Here is a 5,816-nt window from a genome sequence, read left to right on the forward strand (position 1 = left end):
CAGGTCCCTTCTGACCCTAGAAACTATGAAACTATCTTTCCCAATTCTATGAATAGAGCAGTTCTGTTGCAAAGAACTCAGGAAGACTGCAACAGGACAGAATGGTTTTAATTCTCTGAATTCCTATTGAAATTTTTGGGTTTATCTTGTGAATCATGTTGACATACCTGGCAGTGCCAATATTGTGTAGTACCCCATGGCACCCTTGAAAGGGTCTCAAGATCCTCTCCTGGTTGACAATAGCTTCCCTAGAGACTGGCAGGGGTCCAGTGGATTTGGATGAGGTTTTGCAGTGAAGTAGCGATGCAGACTGGGGTTTAAGTATTTTAACTGGAAGCCGTTTGCTGATGTTTGTGCATGGCTTGGAGGCCACACAGCAGGGTGGCTGGGGCACTCCTTGCCTTGAGCTCTGCCCTGGGAACTAGGGCTGTGTGAAGCTTCACCAGCTGTTTTGTTTTGACTCATTTTGAGCTCAAAACAGTGAAATTGAAACAAAATGGAGGGCTTCGAAACAGCCCCAAAATGAAACGAGGGCAATTGAAACGTTTTGAAAGTTTCAAAACGTTTCAAGTTTTGAAGCTGAAGCTGAAGCTGGGCTTTCCTGTAGGGAAACAAAGTAAGGAGAGGGAGGGGGAAGAGGGGGGAAGGACTGCTCTCATATTGACTGTGTAGCTGGCCAGTGACTGTGATCATTCCCTGAGGTCCCTTCCAATCCTAATGCTCTGGGGGAGGGATGGAAAAACAGCATACAAGACAGCATTGTTTGAACTAACCTGCTTTCTGCCTTGGGGTCAGTTACTGAGCTGTTTTCCAGCAGCTCAGCAGTGTCAGACAACAAAGGCTACCATTCATTTTTTGCTTGCTAGCCTAGCAAGAGGGATTTCAGAATATCTTTTTCTTCTACACGCTTTTATTTTATTATTCTATTAATTGATTTATTCTTGTCAATTTTATAATTCTATTGGATAGGATTACACTATAGAATTTAATTTATATAGGAAGGGAAATGCATTTTATATTTTATTTCTATACATTAAAAGCTTGCAACATACATACATACATATATACATTATAGAATTTATATAGGAAGGGAGATGCATTTGTTTTCTATACGTACCTTGCAGCGCGCACACACACACACACACACACACACACACACACTCAAGGTCTGGAATAGCCTGCCATCAGAGGTGGTTCAAGCACCTACACTGAACACCTTCAAGAAAAAATTGGATGCTTACCTTACTGGGAGCCTATGACCCCAGCTGGCTTCCTGCCCTTTGGGTCGGGGGGCTGGACTCGATGATCTTCCGAGGTCCCTTCCAGCCCTAATGTCTATGAAATCTATGAAATTATCAAATTTATATAGGAAGAGAGATGTATTATGTGTGTTCTTATACATGTATAGTTTGCACCACACATACATTATAGAATTTATTAGGAAGGAAGACATATTTATATTTGTTTTTATACATTATAGTTTCTTTGCACCCACACACACTATTGAATTTGTATAGGAAGCAAGACATATTATATTTGGTTTTATATGTTTATAGTTTCTTCTATGCACCCACCCACCCATACACACTATTGAATTTATATAGGAACGTGAATAAATATATATATTTGTAGAAAAGCAAGACATGAAAAACACCATGAACCGTGGTGGAAAGGCAGGTGGTGGCAAGACTTCAGGGAGGAGTGGAAGAGTGGGTTTAGGGAGAAGCATAAGTTTGCCACCCTCCAAACTGAGACGCAGCCTCTTTCCTCCAGCTAGAAGAGATGAGGCTTCTATAAACAGCAAGGAGAGGAGAGCAATGCCACTGCCTGTGCCTGGGACTTCATCCCCTCCATGAGCACCAGCCATAGCCCCCCTGCCCATGACAACAAGAAGCAGCAGCACCAGCACTGTGGTGGGTGCAGAGATCCCACCTCAGGAAAACAGCTGGGTATTCGCATCCCACTGCTATTTCCACCACATGAGGCGGGCCAGTAGGGGGCGCTCCTGCATCAAGCCGCCCACCTCCCTGCGCCCGACCACCTTCCAGGCTCCGAATGCCTCCCTAGGGCCACCTTATGTCCGGCTGACCCCTCTCCCGGAGCACGCTCGCTAGTCTGGGGGTAATGTGCCACCACCACCCCGAGAGTGGACTGTCTCGGCCCTGTATCCTCGGGGAAACACAGGCCTAATAGTCCTACGGGTACTCGACCCAATACAGGCACTTGGGGCACTTCCCCAAGTCCAGGGGCAAAAAGGAAAGTCTCCCTTAGTCCGCAGACCTAAGGGGTCTCTTAGGCATAATTTAGACCCACCCCTCAATAAGTCTCCCACACCAGTCAAAAAGGAGAACTTTATTGATTACAGGGGGTAGGGTAAACTAGGGTACAGGATAGAGCAATATCTAGAAATCCTAAAGAGCAAACAGTCTGGCTGTGGTAGCCTTTTGATAACGCATCTAAATTACTGCCAGCTAGATATCTATCAGATCTCGAGTAGCTTACTCACACACTTCTTCCAGAGGCTGATGAGATCCTTTCTAGCGTCCGGCTGTTCCTTGTTCATGAGTTTTTGGGGGAGAGGGCCCTTTCCGATGTTTATGCTCCTCTGAGTCCCCCCCTCATGGCTCCAGCCTCACCTCATGGCTGAAGAGACCGCCTCGTTCCCCGTCCTAACTTATATAGCCCCTGTGACCTCATTCACCTGGGCCAGCGGAGGTCAGCCCCAGTTGGCTGTCAGCCAACCAATTTGAAATGCATCACCTGTTACCGGGCAGATTCCAGCTCCCCAGGTAGATGCCCCTCACCCAGGTACCAGTCACGTAGGCAGAGGGAGCAGGTTTCCCCCCTCCCTCAGGAATGCAGCCAGCTCAAGTTCCTTAAAGAGACAGGCTGAGGGTGTGGTCTCCTCTCCTGGGCCCACCCTAATCAACTGGTCACAGCACAGAGATTTGGTCACAGTGTTACAGGGCAGAGATTTAAAACACATGGTTACAGGGCAGAGAGTTTTGGGGAGAAACCAAGGTGGCTTTCTGCCACAAGCACAACAGCCTCCTCCACCCCCATTTTACTTCCCATGCTGAGCCTTCCCGTACCAGAGGAAGAGCTGGATCCGGATCTCAGTGCCCTAGTAAGGGAAATTCTGGGGAAGGAGGGGAAATCATCTGAGTTTGTGCTCCACACCCCTCAAGTTTCCCCTAGAGCCTTTCCTTGAGGTCACCAGGACCATCAGCACTGGCAATGCTCTCCTTAGCCAGGTGATCCCCATAGTGAAGGAACTTCAGAGCCAAATGGAAAGCTTCCAAGGCATCAATGTTCCTGGCTGGGGCAAGCCGCTGTTACCAGACGTGCAGGCACTGGTGAGGCGGCTGAAGGAAGAGGGGGAATTCACTGTCCCATGCTAGCATGCCATCCACCAGCCAGTTTCCTCCTCCACCACAGGCGGTGCCAGTGTGGGCAAAGGGCATGGCTTCCATGGTGGGGTCCAGAGGCACCAGACCCCACCATCAGGCAGGTAGTGCTCAGGCCTTGGTGGCTGCCTATGTCACTGAGGATGTGGAACCACTGCTGTGCAGCCCCTTGGCCTACTAGGCAAGCCGCGGCCAGATCTGGCCACGGTTGCTCACAAACATCTGTTCTGTCCACCAATTAGTGTGCTGAGTGAGAGGGTGTTCAGCATTGCTAGGGATGTTGTGACACCCCATCGTACCTGCTTGAATCCTGGTTTGGTGGAGCAGCTGGTGTTCCTCAAGGTGAACCTTCCGCTGCTGAGGTTCCCCAAGCTCCAGGTGCAGATGGAGTGAATGCCACCATCCTCACTCCATCTGTACCTATTTCCTTTTTTAAATTTTTAAAAAAACATTGAATACCCCTGTCTCAGAGCTGGAGAGGGCACTCACTGCATCACCAGCCAGCAGGGGAAGAACATGTCCTGCTGAGCTTCCGTGCCAGGACAAACTTGAAGGTATGGGTTGGGGCTTTGGGGAAGGAGGAGGCCCCAGGTTCTGGGCATGACCACTAAAACTGCACTCTGCCAGGGTCAGGGAGGCCTGGTGGGACTGCTGGCAGTGCAGCAGCCCTGGGAAATGCCAGGACCAAAAATCCCTTTGGTGAAAGGTGGGTAGGAGGCACCGTAACCTCCAGCTACCGCACGCACGCACACGCTCGCTCGCTCGCTCGCTCACTCACTCCTGGCTATGGAAAGCCCAGACCCGTCACATCTTTGACAAGCCTGAGGCTTGCTGGTTGCAGTGGAGTTGTGAGGCTCTCAGCTTAGTTGCCTGGGATGCCAATGTTCAGGCTGAAAAACCCTTTGTTAGGCTGAGCAAGCACATGCATTTGGTGTGTCTGCTGGTCGTGGATGGAAAGAATAGTAAAGAAGCCAGAGGCTGGTATGGCACTGGCTACAGGATAGGACCCAGAGAGTTCTCATGAATGGATCTGTGTCATCCTAGTGCGAAGTGGCCAGTGGTGTCCCTCAGGGGTCTGTGCTTGGACCACTGTTTTTCAACATCTTTATCAATGATTTGGATGGTTGAGTGAAAAGATTGCTGGCACGCTAGAAGGGAGGAATAGGTTGCAATTGGACCTAAACGGGTTACAGGGGTGGGCGGATGAGAACAGGATGGGTTTCAACACTGACAAGTGCAAGGTGCTACACTTGGGGAGGAAGACCCAGCAGCAGACCTACAGGCTGGGGAACTCCCTTCTCGTCAGTGCAGAGGTAGAAAAGGATCTTGGAATCATCACTGATGCCAAGATGAACATGGGCCGGCAGTGTGGGAATGCAGTCTGGAAGGCCAACCACACCTTGTCATGCATCCACAGACGCATCTCAAGCAGGTCCAGGGAGGTGATCCTCTCCCTCTGTGCAACACTGGTCAGGCCGCAGCTGGAGTACTGCGTCCAGTTCTGGGCGCCACACTTCAGAAGGGATGTGGACAACATGGAGTGGGTCCAGAGGAGCGCCACTCGCGTGATCAGGGGGCAGCAGGGCAGGCCCTATGAGGAGAGGCTACGGGACCTGAACGTGTTCAGCCTCCACAAGAGAAGGCTGAGGGAGGATCTAGTGGCCTGTTACAAACTAGTCAGAGGGGATCAGCAGGCATTGGGGGAGTCCCTGTTCCCCGAGCATGACCAGGAGTGACTAGAAATAATGATCACAAGCTGGCAAAGGGTAGATTCAAACTAGACATCAGGAGGCACCACTTCAGCACCTGTTGGGGCAGCTAGGATCTGGAACCAACTTCCAAGAGAAGTGGTGCTGGCTCCTACATTAGGGGTCTTTAAGACAAGGCTAGACAAACACCTTGCTAGGGTCGTTTGACCCCAGTACTCTTTCCTGTCATGGCAGGGGGTTGGACTTGATGATCTGCTCAGGTCCCTTGCGACCCTACAAACTATGAAACTAAGTTTACGGACGACACCAAGTTGTGGTGCAGTGTGGTCATGCCAGAAGATAGGTTGCAGTTACAGGTGGACCTGGACAGGCTCAAGAGTTGGGCAGACCAGAACCAGATGAAGTTTAACACTTCCAAGTATAAGGTGCTCCATCTGGGGGCAAACAACCCTCACCATACATACATACAGGCTCGGTGATGACAGCTAGACTTGCACCATGGTCGAAAGGAATCTAGGGGTAATTCATAGATTCTTAGACACTAGGGCTGGAAGGGACCTTGAAAGATCATTGAGTCCAGCCCCCCTGCCCCGAGGGCAGGAAGTCAGCAGGGATCACAGGATCCCAGCAAGATAAACATCCAAATGTCTCTTGAAGTTGTTCAAAGTAGGTGCCTGAACCACCTCCAGCAGCAGTCTAT

At 50.2% G+C, this 5,816-nt stretch overlaps 1 protein-coding gene across 1 annotated transcript in view; it reads left to right on the plus strand.

Moving 5' to 3' along the window:
- LOC109297923 (unconventional myosin-X-like) overlaps nucleotides 1-5,816 on the plus strand; it is a 27,352-nt gene that overhangs the window by 2,244 nt on the left and 19,292 nt on the right. The window lies entirely within an intron of this gene.

The sequence above is a fragment of the Gavialis gangeticus genome, unplaced genomic scaffold (genome assembly GCF_001723915.1).
Source record: "Gavialis gangeticus isolate Ggan-Ray unplaced genomic scaffold, GavGan_comp1, whole genome shotgun sequence".
NCBI classification, from domain to species: domain Eukaryota; kingdom Metazoa; phylum Chordata; order Crocodylia; family Gavialidae; genus Gavialis; species Gavialis gangeticus.